Raw genomic sequence first — 15511 nt, forward strand, 5'->3', positions numbered from 1 at the left:
CACATGGGTATGAAGGAAAACTAGCTGAAGAGTCTGGGAAATCATTAAAATCTAGCACAGAGAGCAATAATAGACATTTGGAAAAATACATAAAAGTTTGCCAAGTTATACCCCATTGAGAAATATATGGTTTTAAAGGGCAGCATTTGATTAATTAAAGGAAACAAGCAGCTAGCTGTCTGACAGTTAAACTTACTGGGAGGGAAATCAATTTTACAAATTTATTGGAGGTTAAACTGTGGAGGTAGAGTTACAAACCATCAAAACTAGGGAAGTTAAAGTCCCCCACTCTAACAACCCTGCTGTTCCTCCACCTTTCCACAATCTGTCAACATACCTGTTCCTCCACCTCTTGGTGGCTATTGGATTGGGGGGTGGTTTAGTATAAACCCATCAGCCCATTTTTTATTTTGGAACTCCATCCAATTTTTCTCTGTGAATGTGTCCTCTCTGAATACTACTGTGATATTCTTCCTTATCAGTGGTACAACCCTGAAACCTCTTCCCTCCCTCCAGCATCATGTCTAAAACAACCTTTCTTTTTCAATCTTTTTATTGAATTTCATATATAAAAGAAACATAATATAATAAATAGGTTATAAATGCATAAGACTTGAAATTGAATTAGTAGTAGAATAACAATATCCTATTAAAATATCAACATATAAACATAGTACATTGTCAATCAAGTCTATAATAATTATATGAAAAAACAAAAATAATCATCAAAGGAAAAAGAAAAAATTATAAAAATACAGGCAAAAAATATAAAAAAAATACTAAACTAAACTAACATGGGCAATAATAACAGTTTATTTGTATATGATAGTGCCAAAAACTCCGGAACTCCATACCTGAACAAGGATAAGTAAAGAGAAGGTCTGGAAGAGGCCAAATTAATTCATATGAAAATGTCGAATGAACGGTCCCCAAGTTTCTTCAAATTTAATTGATGAGGCAAAAATAGCGCTTCTAATTTTTTCCAAGCTCAGAAAAGAAATAGTTTGAGAGAACCACTGGAACGTGGTAGGAGGATTTACTTCTTTCCAATTTTGTAATATAGACCTTCTGGCCATTAATGTTACAAAAGCAATCATTCGTCTAATTGAAGGGGAAAACTGATTATCATCTTCATTTGGTATACCAAAAATTGCAGTAATAAAATGAGGTTGTAAATCGATATTCCAAACTGAGGAAATGGTAGCAAATATGTCCTTCCAATAGTTATGTAAAGCGGGACATGACCAAAACATGTGGGTCAATGAAGCCACATCTGAATGACATCTGTCACATTGAGGGTTAATATGAGAATAGAATCGAGCAAGCTTATCTTTAGACATATGAGCTCTATGTACAATTTTAAATTGTATTAAAGCATGTTTAGCACATATAGAAGAAGAATTAACCATTTGTAAAATTTTTTCCCATTTTTCTATTGATATATTATATTGAAGTTCTTTTTCCCATTCTTGTTTAATTCTACCTGATATTTCTGGTTGTATCTTCATAATCATATTATAAATAAAAGCCACTAATCCCTTCTGATAGGGATTTAAGGTAAAAATCATACCTAAAAAGTCCATTGAAGTTGAATTGGGGAAGGATGGTAGAATTTTATGTAAAAAATTTCTAATTTGTAAATATCTAAAAAAGTTAGATTTAGGTAACTCAAATTTGTTGGAAAGTTGGTCGAAAGACATCAAACTACCTTCAAAGAAAAGATCACGAAAACATTTTATACCTTTCCTTTTCCATATGCTAAAGGCTTGATCTGTCAAAGAAGGTTTGAAAAAAAAATTAAGTAAAATAGGGCTATCAAGAACAAAGCTTTTCAGAGTAAAAAATTTACGAAATTGAAACCAAATTCGTAATGTATGTTTGACAACAGGGTTAGATATCTGTTTATTAAATTTAACTAAATCGGCAGAAAGAGAAGAACCCAGAACGGAGAATAGAGAATATCCCTGTGCCTCATTGCATTCTAAATTTACCCACTGTGGGCACAATGGCGAATCCAAATCTGATTTCCAATACATTAAGTTACGAATATTATTCGCCCAATAGTAAAATCTAAGGTTAGGTAGAGCTAAACCACCATCTTTTTTAGGTTTTTGTAATTGCCTTTTACTTAACCTAGGATTTTTATTTTGCCACACAAATGAAGAAATTTTTGAATCAATGTTATCAAAAAAAGATTTAGGAATAAAAATTGGTAAAGCTTGAAATAAATATAAAAATTTCGGTAGAATCATCATTTTAATAGCATTAATCCGACCAACTAATGATAAGGATAAGGGAGACCATCTTGTAGTAAGTTGTTGAATTTGATAAAGCATAGGTAGAAAATTCAATGTAAATAAACCTTTATATTTCTTAGTAATTTTTATACCTAAATAGATAGTTATCATCAACAACTTTAAATGGCGTCCTTTCATTCAATAAAGTTTGCGCTTTTAAAGGGAATAAGTCACTCTTATCCAAGTTTAGTTTGTTACCAGAAAAACTACCAAATTGAGCCAACAAGGATAAAATAGCAGGAATAGACCTGTCAGGATCAGAAATATATAACAACAAGTCATCAGCATAGAGTGATAACTTGTATAATTTCTCATTACGGGTGATACCAAAAATATTAGGAGATTCATGAATAGCAATGGCTAAAGGTTCTAATGCAATATTAAACAATAACGGACTTAAGGGACAACCTTGTCTCGTACCACGAGATAATTGAAAAAAGGAAGATCTGTAATTATTTGTAAGAACAGAAGCAACAGGTTTATGATATATTAGTTTAATCCATGATATAAAATTAGGACTAAAATTAAAATATCTCAAAGTGTTAAATAAGTATACCCATTCAACTCTATCAAAGGCTTTTTCAGCATCTAGTGAAATAACACATTCTGGAATTGTGGGTGATGAAGTGTAAATTATATTAATCAATTTTCTAATATTAAAAAAGGAATACAGATTTCTAATAAAACCAGTTTGATCTTCTGAAATAATCTGTGATAATACCTTTTCTAACCAAATAGCTAAAATTTTTGTAAGAATCTTAGAATCTACATTTAATAGTGATATAGGGCGATAAGATGCACATAGAGTGGGATCCTTATCCTTTTAAGAATTAGAGAGATAGTAGCTTCATAAAAAGACTGAGGTAATCTCTTCTTAACAAATGCATCATTAAAAATTTCACATAGCCAAGGGGAAAGCAAAGAAGAAAAAGTTTAAAAAAATTCTATAATAAAACCATCAGGACCAGGAGCTTTCCCTGAGTTCATTGATGAGATGGCCTCTCCTATTTCGGCCAGAGAGATAGGAGCATCAAACAAGCTATGATCTTCATCTGTCAGTTTGGGAATATTCAAATTGTTAAAAAAGTTATCCATCATGGACAGATCGCCGTCAAATTCTGATTGATATAAAGATTTATAAAAATCTTGAAAAGTGTTATTGATTTCTTTATGATCAGTAGTCAGATTTCTGTCTTGTTTACGAATTTTAATAATTTGTCGCTTAGTCGAAATGGCTTTTAATTGGTTAGCTAATAATTTACCAGTTCGATCACTATGGATATAAAATTGGGCCCTGGTCCTAATTAATTGATTCTCAATTGAAGAAGATAATAATAAGCTATGCTCCATTTGAAGCTCAACTCTTTTCTTATAACGTTCTTTGGTAGGAGTCACGGAATAAATCTTATCAATTTCTTTAATTTTATCCACTAATAAAGCAATATCTAAATATCGTTGTTTTCTTTTACCGACAGAATATGAGATAATTTGTCCACGGATAAAAGCCTTAAAAGAATCCCAAAGTATTCCTCTGTCAATCTCTTCTGTATAGTTTGTTGAGAAAAACAAGTCAATTTGCTGTTTTATGTAGGTGATGAATTCTGGATCTTGAAGCAAAGTAACGTTAAGTCTCCAAGATCTAGTATTATTCGAAAAGTCCGAAATCTTGATAGATAACTTCAAAGGTGCATGATCCAAAATAGCAATAGAATCATATTTACAATGAATAACATCTGTTAATAAACGATGATCAATAAGAAAATAATCAATTCCAGAATAACTGTGATATACATGTGAAAAAAAACGAAAATTCTTTATCTTTAGGGTTCAAAAACTGCCATATTTCAATGATTCCCGAATCAACCATAAAAGAATTAATAAGTGAGGCTGATCTATTCGGAAGAATTCGAATAGGTTTAGATCTATCCATTGAAGGATTCAAACAATTGAAATCTCCACCCATTATCAACATATATTCATTTAGATTAGGAAGGGAAGTAAATAAATGTTTAAAAAATTCAGGGTAGTCAAAGTTTGGAGCATAAATATTAACTAAAACCACTTTTCGATTAAAAAGTGAACCAGTTATCAACAAAAATCTGCCCTGTGGATCAGAAATAATTTCATGATGTGTAAACGAAATTGAAGGGTCTATAAAAATAGACACACCCCTAATTTTGGCGGTAGAATTCGAGTGGAATTGTTGACCTTTCCAGAACCTAAAAAAGCGTTGATTATCCTCCCTCCTAATATGGGTCTCCTGTGCAAAAATAATATTAGCATTTAGTCTATGGAATACTTTAAATATTTTTTTACGTTTAATCGGATGATTTAAACCATTAGTATTCCAAGAGATAAAGTTAACAGACTTATCCATCATGTCAATACTAATTGTGTATATCATAAAAGGTTAAAAAGACACAAAACCCATAAATCAGAAAGAAGGAAAAATGATTCAGGAGCAACCGGAGAACATGACACCTCAACAATATTAATAATTTAAAGTCGGCCCATAAACTAAAAGCAAAAAAATAAAAAGATGTCTAAAACAACCACAGAACTGCCAGTCCCATCCCTCACACAACCAAATCTTTGTAATTCCGTGTTTAGCTCCAAGCTCTAAGATAATCCTCCTTACCTGTAATACTCTTAGAGTTGAAATAAAATTATTCAGCCCATCAGTCTCACCATATTTATTAGCCTGTCCCTTACAGTCCTTGCTTTCAATCTTACTTGTCATACTATATTTCTTTCCCTCAACTCTACCAATCCTCAACCTGTTGCTGTAGTTTCCATCCCACTGTCATTCTAGTTTGACTCCCCCTAAGTAGCACCAACAAGCCTCCCGGTTCTACTGTACGAATTACAACTGAAGGATGTAAGGGTTATTTATTTGTTCGCAGCTGCTATCCATGCCTGACATATAGTACTGTAGACATTTTATATAAATTTTGTTTTAGATGTTTTATGTTTGTCTTCTGGATTAATGTGTTAATAGAAAAGAGCAAATTTTAGATTTCCAAACATCCATTTTGCAAAAAAAATTATACAGAATATTTTGCATTCTGTTAAAGAAAATAACACATTAAGTAATAGGCACAAAATGCTGGAGGAACTCAGCAGGCCAGGCAGCGTCGATGGAAAAAAGTACAGTCGATGTTTCGGGCCGAGACCTTTCAGCAGGATGTGAGAGAAAAAGGTGAGGAGTAGAGTTAAAAGGTGGGGGGGGGGGGGAGAGAAAACCACAAGGTGATAGGTGAAACCAGGAGAGTGAGGGATGAAGTAAGAGCTGGGAAGTTGATTGGTGAAAGAGGTACAGGGCTGGAGAAGGGAGAGTCTGATAGAGAACAGATGGCCATGGAAGAAAAAAAAAGTGGGTAGGACCACCAGAGAGAGGCAAAATGCAAGGCAAGGAGATAAAGTGAAAGAGGAAAAAGGGGATGGGGAATGGTGAAATGGGGGGGGGGGGCAATTACCGCAAGTTCGTGAAATCGATGTTTATGCCAGCAGGTGGGAGGCTACTCAAATGAATAAAAGGTGTTGTTCTTCCAAGCTGAATGTGGCCTCATCGCAACAGCAGCTCATGGATTGACATATTGGAATGGGAATGGGAAGCAGGACCCCAACAGTGGAGTCATATACTGTATCCAGTGCTCCCAATGTACATCCTGTTTATTAGTGAACCTGACATAGATTGGGAGACTGTTGTGCCGAGCACCTACACTCCATCCGCGAAAGAAGGGGGATCTCCCAGTGGCCATCCATTTTAACTCCACTTCCCATTCCTATTTACTTTTCAATTAACATCTTGATTATTTTGTAGGTATATAGTCCAGTGCATGATTAAACAAAGATAAGAAACGGGTGCTGATGATCAATGGCATTATGAGTTGAATGAACTGAAACAGAAATGGGTGTAGAAGGAATCAAACTGGATGAACTAAAAGGTGAGGGTGTGGCAGATGTGACAGTTTAGCCTTCAAATCATCAATTCTTACACTATGACAAGAGTGAGCATAGTAACAAGACACAAGGTGGTCATCCTGCATCAGCAAGGTCTCTCCCAAGCAGAAATTTCATGGCAGACAGGAGTTTCAAGATGTGCTGTCTAAGCTCTTCTGAAGAAACACAAAGGGTTAGACAAGGTTGAGGACTAGAAACACAGTGGTCACTCATGGAAACAGTGCAGTGGATGAAAGATACATCAAAATGACATTCCTTCCAAACCAGAAGTAATCCAGCACTAATATCAGCTCTGAACTCTCGGAAATCACTGTAACTCAAGTACACCCCTCTATGCTCCAGTGAAGTCTTGTCAAAGGTAGTCCTCATGGAACAGTTGTTGCCAAAAAGCCATTCCTCTGAAGTGGAAACAAACCCAAGAGACTCACCTGCACACAAGACACAAGGACTGGGCTGCTGAACAATGGCAGCAAATGCTCTGGACTGACGAGTCAAAATTTAGGGTCTACAAGATGATGAGAGGCATTGATCATGTGGATAGTCAGAAGCTTTTCCCAGGGCTGAAATGTCTAACACAAGAGGGCACAGTCTTAAGGTGCTTGGAAGTAGGTACAGAGAAGATGTCAGGATTAAGTTGTTGTTTTTCTTTTACACAGAGTGGTGAATGCGTGGAATGGGCTGCCGGCAACGGTGGTGAAAGCGGATACGGTAGGGTCGTTTAAGAGACTTCTGGATAGGTATATGGATCTTAGAAAAATAGAAGGCTATGGGTAAGCCTAGGTAATTTCTAAGGTAAGGACATGTTCGGCACAGCTTTGTGGGCCCAATGGCCTGTATTGTGCTGTAGGCTTTCTGTGTTTCTAAAATTTGAAATTTTTGGCTCAAACAGGAGGTAGTTTGTCCATAGAAGAGCTGGCGAGTGCTACATGGATCTCATCAGAATTAATGGAATACTCAAATGCTAAGAGGTGCAAGCAGATTCTCATCCATCAAGCAATACAATCAGGACCAACTTCAATCTGCAGCAGGACACTGACCTTAAAAAACATGGCCAAGGCCATAAAGAACTATCTTCAGCAAAAAGAACAAGAAGGAGTACTGCCACAGATGATATGGCCCCCACAGAGCCCTGATCTCAACATCATGGAAGCTGTCTGGGATTACTTGGAAAGACAGAAGCAAGCAGGACAAGTGAAGTCAGTAGAAGACCTGTGGCAAGTTCACCAAGATGCTTGGAACAACCTACCAGTCGATTTTCTTGTAAAACTGCACAATAGTGTACTTAAGAGAATTGATGCAGTTTTAAAGGCAAAGTATGGTCACACAACATATTAATTTGATTTAGTTTTTCACTGTTTACTGCTCTTTATTGTAATTTTTGTTGATACTTAGAAACTTTTCACTTCATCTGCATCTTCGCTTTACAGAATTTTTTTTACATGTGCTCAAGACTTTTGCCCAGCACTGTATGGGAGCTTTTTCTAAAAAAACATCAGCTGATCAGAGTTCAGGATCTTTTCCAGTAAGGCATAAGGGAAGGGAATCTCGGTTGACCCGAGAAGTCCTAAATTTAATCAGGAAGGAGAAGGAAGCACAGTAAAGTTTAAATCTAAAACCAGACTGGACCTTTATAGAACATAAGCAGCAAGGTGCTGAAGCAGGTGATTAGGAAGGCCAAAATGAGTCATCAAATGTCCTTGGCAAACAGGATCAAGGAGTGTCACAAAGAATTTTATACTTGAGGCCCTCTGTTGGTCAGAGTCAATCATGGATGTTGCCTCCCAGCTATCTATGTGATATGCAACCCAGGGCAGTACAATATGGAGAGCAAGCTATTGCTCATGCAGCAGGCTCTCCTTCTCGATGCAGGTGATGAGCCCAAAGGAACAGCAGAGACTGATACAGTTTGACACCAGCAGCGTTGCAAGAGTTGCCAGTCAGCACTGAACTTAGTGTAGGACTGCCTTAGGGTCTCCAGCTCTTGATTTTTCCTTGGGATTTACTCCAAAAGCCTTCCCGTGATTGGGTATAGCTGCAAGGCAGCAGAGGTTTGAGATATGAACTTTCCATTGCCTGCATGACCAATCACTGCTGACAAGCCCCAACTACCTGAAGCGACAGGTTTTAAAGGTACCAGTAACCTGCTTTTGCCCTATTTCCTGTCAGTAGAAACCGTTCTGGAGGCAATGAGGTATAAAATTTATGAACTTTCGAAAGGCATGGCCTGTTTAAGGACTGTCAGCATCGTTTTGTTCTGGGCAGATTGTGCCTTACAGAATTGATTGAATTTTTTTTGAGAAGGTGACAAAGGATCTTGATGAAGGCAAAGCAGTGGAGATCATCTGCAGGTATTTGATAATGCCCATTATGGTATGTTGATTCAGAGGATAAAGATGCAGGGGATGCAGGGTGAACTGCAAGTTTGGATTCAGAACATGTTCGTTCAGAAGACAGAGAGAAGGCTGTTATTCTGGGCTGTGACTAGTGGCGTTCCACATGGATCAGTGTGTGGACCTTTGTTTTCTGTGATATGCCTTAATGATTTGGATGAAAATGTAGAAGGGTGGATCAGCAATTTGCAGCTGATACCAAGATTGGTAGAGCTGTAGACATTGTAAAGGACTTCCAAATAATACAGCGGGATGTAGATGAGTAACGTTGACTGTACTTTTCCCCATAGATGCTGCATGACTTCCTCCAGCATTTTGTGGGAAGTTAGGAGATTGGGAAGCTTTTAAAATCCAACCAAAGGCAACTTAAAAACAATAAGGAGAGAAAAGATGAAACATGAAAGTAAGCTACCCGATACCATTAAAGAGGATACCAAAGGTTTTTCTCCCCCCTCGGGTATATAAGGAGTAAAAGAGAGGCAAGAGTTGATATCAGACTTCTGGAAAATGATACTACAGAGGTACCAATGGGAGACAAAGAAATGGCAGATGGACATAATAAGTATTTTGTGTCTGTCTTCACCATGGAAGACATGAGCAGCATGCCAAAAATTTGAGAATCAGGGAGCAGGTGCATGTAATTGCTGTTACTGAGGAGAAGCTGCTTGGGAATCTGAAAGGTCTGAAGATACACAAGTCACCTGGACCAGATTGACTATACCCCAAGGTTCTGAAAGAAGTAGCTGAAGAGATGGTGGAGGCATTATTAGTGATCTTTCATGAATCACTAGATTTGGGCATGGTTCCCGAGAACTGGAAAAGTGCAAATGTCATTCCACTCTTCAAGAAGGGAGGGAGGCAAAAGACAGGAAATTATAGGCTAATTAGTCTGACATCAGTGGGTGGGAAGATGTTACAATTCATTATTAAGGATGAAGTTTTGGAGTACTTGAAGGCACATGATAAAATAGACAAAAGTCAGCATGGTTTCCTTAAAGAGAAATCTTGCCTGACAAAGCTATTGGAATTTTATGAAGTAATAACTGGCAGGATAGGCAAAGGAGAGTTGGTGGATGTTGTTTAATTGGATTTTCGTAAGACCTTTGATAAAGTGCCATATTTGATGCTGCTTAACAAGAGCCCATTGTATTACAAAAAAAAGATACTCACACGGATTGAAGATTGATTGATCAGCAGGAGGCAAAGAGGGGGCCTTTTCTGGTTAGCTGATGGTGACTAGAGGTGTTTGACAGGAGTCGTTGTTGGGACTGCTTTTTCACATGTTATGTCAATGATTTGAATGATGGAATTGATAACTGTGAGACCAAGTTTGTGAACAATAGGAAGATAGGTGGAAGGTCAAGCAGTGTTGAGGAAGCACTGCAAAAGGAGGCTGCAAAAGGATTTAGACAGATTAGGAGATTGGGCAATGAAGTGGCATATAGAATATAGTGTTGTGAAATGTATGGTCATGCACTTCAGGAGATGGAATAAAGGTATAGATTATTTTCTCAACAGAGAGAAAATTAAAAAGAAGAAAATTCAAATGGACTTGGGAGTCCTTGTGCAGGATTGCCTAAAGGTTAACTTGCAGGTTGAGTCAATGGTAAGGATTGCAAATGCAATGTTAGCATTCACTTCAAGAGGACTAGAATATAAAAGCAAAGATGTAATGCTGAGGCTTTATAAGGCATTAGTCAGTCTGCACCAAGTATGGTGAGCAGTTTTGGGCCCTTTATCTAAGAAAATGTGCTGGCATCGGGGAAGGACCAGAAGAGGTTCACTAGAATGATTTTGGGAATGAAAGGGTTAATGCATGAGGTGATTTAATGGTTTTGTGTCCGTGCTTACTGGAGTTTAGAAGAATGGGGGGGGGGGGAAATTTCATTGAAAACTATTTACTACAGTGCGGGGGTACTAGTATCAGAGGGTGGTGAATCTGTGGAACTCATTGCTACAGCCATCTGTGCAGCCCAAGTGATTGGGTATATTTGAAATGGAGGTTGATGGGTTTTTGATTTGTAATGGTGTCAAAAATTATGGGAAGAGGGCAGCAGTATAGGTTTGAGAGGCATAATAAATCAGTGGGCTTGATGGGCTGAATGGCCTAGTTCTGCTACTATGTCTTCTGGTCTTAATATAGGGAGGACGTAGAGATTGCGGGAAGGTTCAGAAGTAGTTTACCTGGGCAGGTATTATGCAAAAAAGGTTGGACAACCTTGGGTTGAGAGGCACAGATAGGGCAGACATCCAGAATCTTTTTCCCCAGGTAGAAATGCTAAACACCAGAGGACATGTTAGACGGGAGAAGTTCAAAGGTGACTTGGGGGACAAATTTATTAAGTAGAAAGTGGTAGGCTCCTGGAATAGATCACCTGGAGTAGTAGTGGCATCAGGCAATTTGGTGCATATAGACGATACCCAGAAAAAAAATTGTATAAGTTAGCATCAAGATGGGCACATCATTGGCCATCCAGCGTTGCATTATTCTATAGTCCATGTAAAACTGCAAAAATAACAGTATTCTGCTTGAAAAGGCATAAAAAGCCTAGAAAGTGTTAGGAAAGAATTTAAATGGTTCAGGCCACAGTGAAACTTCAGCAGTTAGTAAAATCTGATACTCAGTGGTTGATTTAATAAGTAAGTAAATAAATAAATAGAACCCACCATCCCAAATTATTTTCTAACACATTACTTCAGAAAAATTAATTAATTTATAACATCATTTCAAACCAGCAATTTCCCACTGTGCACATCACTTAATTGCTGGTGTGAAAATCTGCAGCTCTATATTTCTTGAATATAAAAAATAAAGTTAAATGATCTACATACTGCTGACTTCGTTCATTTCCCTCTGTATGACACTGGCATTCATTATCCTCAATATATCCTTTGCCAGAGTCCGAAACATAAGATCATTAATTTCCTTATTCATCTGTTGTCATGAAAATCAAACCCTTGAAATAGAGATACAATCCTTTACAAAATCAATACCTCTTTTTAAAGGATCATTTGTAAGTAATATACAGGTCATTCCTCCTCCTTTCAAGTCTGTGCTAAAACCATTTTCTTTCTGGATCTACCCAATTCTTCACAATCCACATTATCATGGATCCACTTTCAACCCTTACTCTCTACCTCCCTTCCTGCTTGTTCTGATAATTATAAATCTGAATCATTAGATAGATGTCAGCTGTGTCCAGGTGAAATATACCAACAAAATAGAATAAGGCAGATCTAAAAAATGCCTTCTACTGCTTTAGAGTTAATATCACGTGGTAAATTTGATCGAAAGTGCAAGTGACTGAAAGAGTTAACAGGTTGAGTAAAGTCTTTTAGCAATTGGAAGAAATGTGAAACTTCAATAAGCTACAAAAATAGCACAATAGAGACAGTAAAAAGTCTCAGGGGCAAATGTTTGCATTAACCAAATGAGCAAAAGAAGAACACAGTGATTCAATTGAAGCGCATTGTATGGAGACTAGAAACAAACTAGATCAAAATGCAAAAGTGCAGCTGCAACTACAAGTGACTTTCTTGCCAACACTGTTTCCAGTGATGTTGCTAGTGACACTACTGTTGGTGCTCTGCCCTGGAAAACACCTACTTCTGAACCTCCACCCAGGGAATTACAGCCTATCTCTGACAATCCCTCCAAGACAGTGATACCATCTGAACTCTAAGGAATTACAGGATGGACATGACATGGGCTCTACAGTGGCCTCTAATAACTCAAGTGAGGATGACAGTGATGGAACAATCAAATTGCCAGCTACGTTGCAGCTTGCTCCAATAAAGACTAAGGGAGTGCAGACACAAGATGAACCCATTGTTAATCAATGTATCGACTAGCTGGTAGATCCATCAACTACTTCAATGCCCAGAAGACACCACACAAATGGCTTACAGTTATTGATAAGGCCAGTGGATTCTGGTCCATTCTACCGGCACTTGAATGTCAACTATGGTTGGCTTTTACAGTTGATCGTCAACAATACCAATGGACAAGGCTACCACAAGGACACCACAACAGTTCCACTGTCCATTACATGGCTGTGAGACGAGATCTGAGAGACTTACCAACCATTGATCTGACAATTATACAATATGTGGATGATGTCCTGATTGCATCTGAAGCTGCAGACCACCATGAACATGATGAGCTTTATTTGCTCGATTATATATCCTCCAAAGGTCACAAAGCAACTGAACACAAGGCACAATTGCAACAAGAGGAAGTAGTTTAATTGGGGTAGAAAGTTTCTCAAGATAAATGGGAAATCACCGAGAATCATTCAAAAGTTGTTAGGCCAGCAAAGCCTCCTCCAATCATTTCTGGGTTTAAGGAAATGCAACAGATCATAGATTAAATCATATGATGAAATTGCTCAACCACTCAACAATCCACTGAAAGGCAAGAAGTGCTCAGACAACCATGTGACTCTTAATGAAGAACAACTGAAAGCATTTAAGACTTTAAAGGCAACATTATGTACAAATCCTGCATTAAGTATCCTTGATATGGGTAAGCCATCTACCCGGTATATTAACAGGAAACAGATGGTGGCAGTCTTAACTCAAGAACATGGAAACTGACAGCGTCCTGTTGGTTATTACTCTGTCAAAGATCTGATTTTGTACACTGATGGCTCCTGAATGATTGAGACAGGAATTTGAAATGTTGCTTCTGGAACTGAAAGCTCTGATTGTAGCCTGTAAGTTGGGAGAAGGAAAATCAGCTGGTATCTACAGTTAGTGCAGTGAGACTGACTCCAGGGGCTGTGTTGTGTTCTTTGTGTGAGATGTGGGATTTCTGGGAGACCTCCGGCCATCCAGATGACCATGTCTGCACCAGGTCCAACCAGCTGCAGCTCTTCAGAAAAGATGTTAAGGAACTGGAGCTGCAGCTTGATCTTTGGCTCATATGGGAGAATGAGGAAATGATAGACAGGGGCTACAGGGACGTGGTCACCCCTAGGTTGCAGGAGGCAGGTGACCAAGTGACTGTCAAGACAGAAAAGGGAAATGGGCTGCCAGTGCGGAGTACTCCTATGGTTGTTCCCCTCAATAATAAGTACAACATTTTGGATACTGTTGAGAGGAATGACCTACTGGGCAGAAGACACAGTGATTGGGTCTCTGGCAACAAGTCTGCTGCTGTGGCCCAGAAGAGAAGAGAGGTGAAGAGGACTGCAGTGGTGATAGGAGACTCCATAGTCAGAGGAACAGAGAGCAACATGAGGGGAAACTTCTTCACTCAGAGGATCGTAAGAGTGCAGAACCAGTTGCTAGCACAAGTGGTGCATGCAAGCTTGATTTCAACTTCTAAGAGATGTTTGTATAGGTACCTGGATGGTGCTGTACTTTCCTATGACTCCATGAGATTCTGTGGGCATGATAGAGACACTCAGATGGTATGCTGCCACCCAGGTGCCAGGGTCAGGGATGTCTCGAATTGGGTCCACAGCATTCTCAAGGAGGAGGGTGAGCAGTCAGAAGTCTTAGTACATATTGGTACCAATGACGTAGATACAATAGGTGAGGAGGTCCTGAAGAGAGAGTTTAGTGATTCAAGTAGAAAGCTGAAAAACAAGACTTCCAGGGTAGTAATCCCTGAATTGCTGCCTGTGCCGTGTATTAGTGAAGGCAAGAGTAGGATGAATCCATGGCTGAAGAACTGGTGAATCCATGGCAGAGGTTCAGATTTCTGGAACACTGGGATATCTTCTGGGAGGAGGTACAACCTGTACAAAAGGGACAGGTTGCACCTGAACCCAAAAGGGACCAATACCCTTGCGGGTTGCTTTGCTAGAGCTGTTTGGGAGGGTTCAAACTAATTTGGCAGAGGGATGAGAGCCAGAGTGATAGAGCTGAGGATGGGGCAGTTGGTTTACAAACACAAGCAGTGTGTAGTGAGACTGCTAGCAAGGACAGGCTGAAGACAGGGCAAAATTGCAGTCAAAAAGGTGACTACAGGATTGAAAGTGTTATATCTGAATGCACGCGGTATATAGAATAAGGTAGATGAACTTGACACATATGATGTTGTAAACATCATTGAGGCATAGCTGAAAGAAGATTACAGCTAGGAGCTTAACATCCAAGAACACGCATTGTGTCAAAAGGACAGGGAGGTAGGTAGAAGAACCGAGTAAGTATTTTGCAACAGTCTTTACTGTAGAAGACACTAGCAGTATGCCAGATGTTCAAGAGTGTCAGAGAGCAGAAGTGACTGAAGTTGCTATTACTAGGGAGAAGGTGCTTGGGAACTGAAAGATCTGAAGGTAGATGCATCACCTGGACCAGATGGACTACACCCCAGGTTCTGAAGGAGGTAGCTGAAGAGATTGTGGAGGCAATAATACTGATCTTTCGAGAATCAGTGGATTCAGGCATGGTTCTGAAAGACTGGAAAATTGTAAATATCACTGTACTCTTCAAAAAGTGAGAGGCAGAAGAAAGGAAATTATAGGCCAATTAGTCTAACCTCAGTGGTTAGGAAGATATTTTGAGTCGACTGTTCAGGATATGGTTTTGGGATACTTAGAACACATGATAACATAGGCCAAAGTCAGTAAAGTCAGCATGGTCTTCTCAAGGGAAAATCTTGCCTGACAAATCCATTGGCATTCTTTAAAGAAGTAACAAGCAGGATAGACAAAGGAGAATTGGTGGATGCTGTGTACTTGAATTTTCAGAAGGCCTTTGACAAGGTGCTACACATGAGGCTGCTGATCAAATTAAGAGCCCATGGTATTACAGGAAAAATACAACCATGGATAGAGCATTGGCTGTTTGGCAGAAGGCAAAGAGTGGGATTAACGGGAGCCTTTTCTGATTGGCTACCAATGACTAATGGTG

At 38.6% G+C, this 15511-nt stretch overlaps 1 protein-coding gene across 4 annotated transcripts in view; it reads right to left on the reverse strand.

The window, feature by feature from the left end:
* The window catches only part of mboat2b (membrane bound O-acyltransferase domain containing 2b), a 142522-nt gene that overhangs the window by 27231 nt on the left and 99780 nt on the right, over positions 1-15511 (reverse strand). The window lies entirely within an intron of this gene.

Source organism: Hypanus sabinus, chromosome 10 (genome assembly GCF_030144855.1).
Source record: "Hypanus sabinus isolate sHypSab1 chromosome 10, sHypSab1.hap1, whole genome shotgun sequence".
NCBI classification, from domain to species: domain Eukaryota; kingdom Metazoa; phylum Chordata; class Chondrichthyes; order Myliobatiformes; family Dasyatidae; genus Hypanus; species Hypanus sabinus.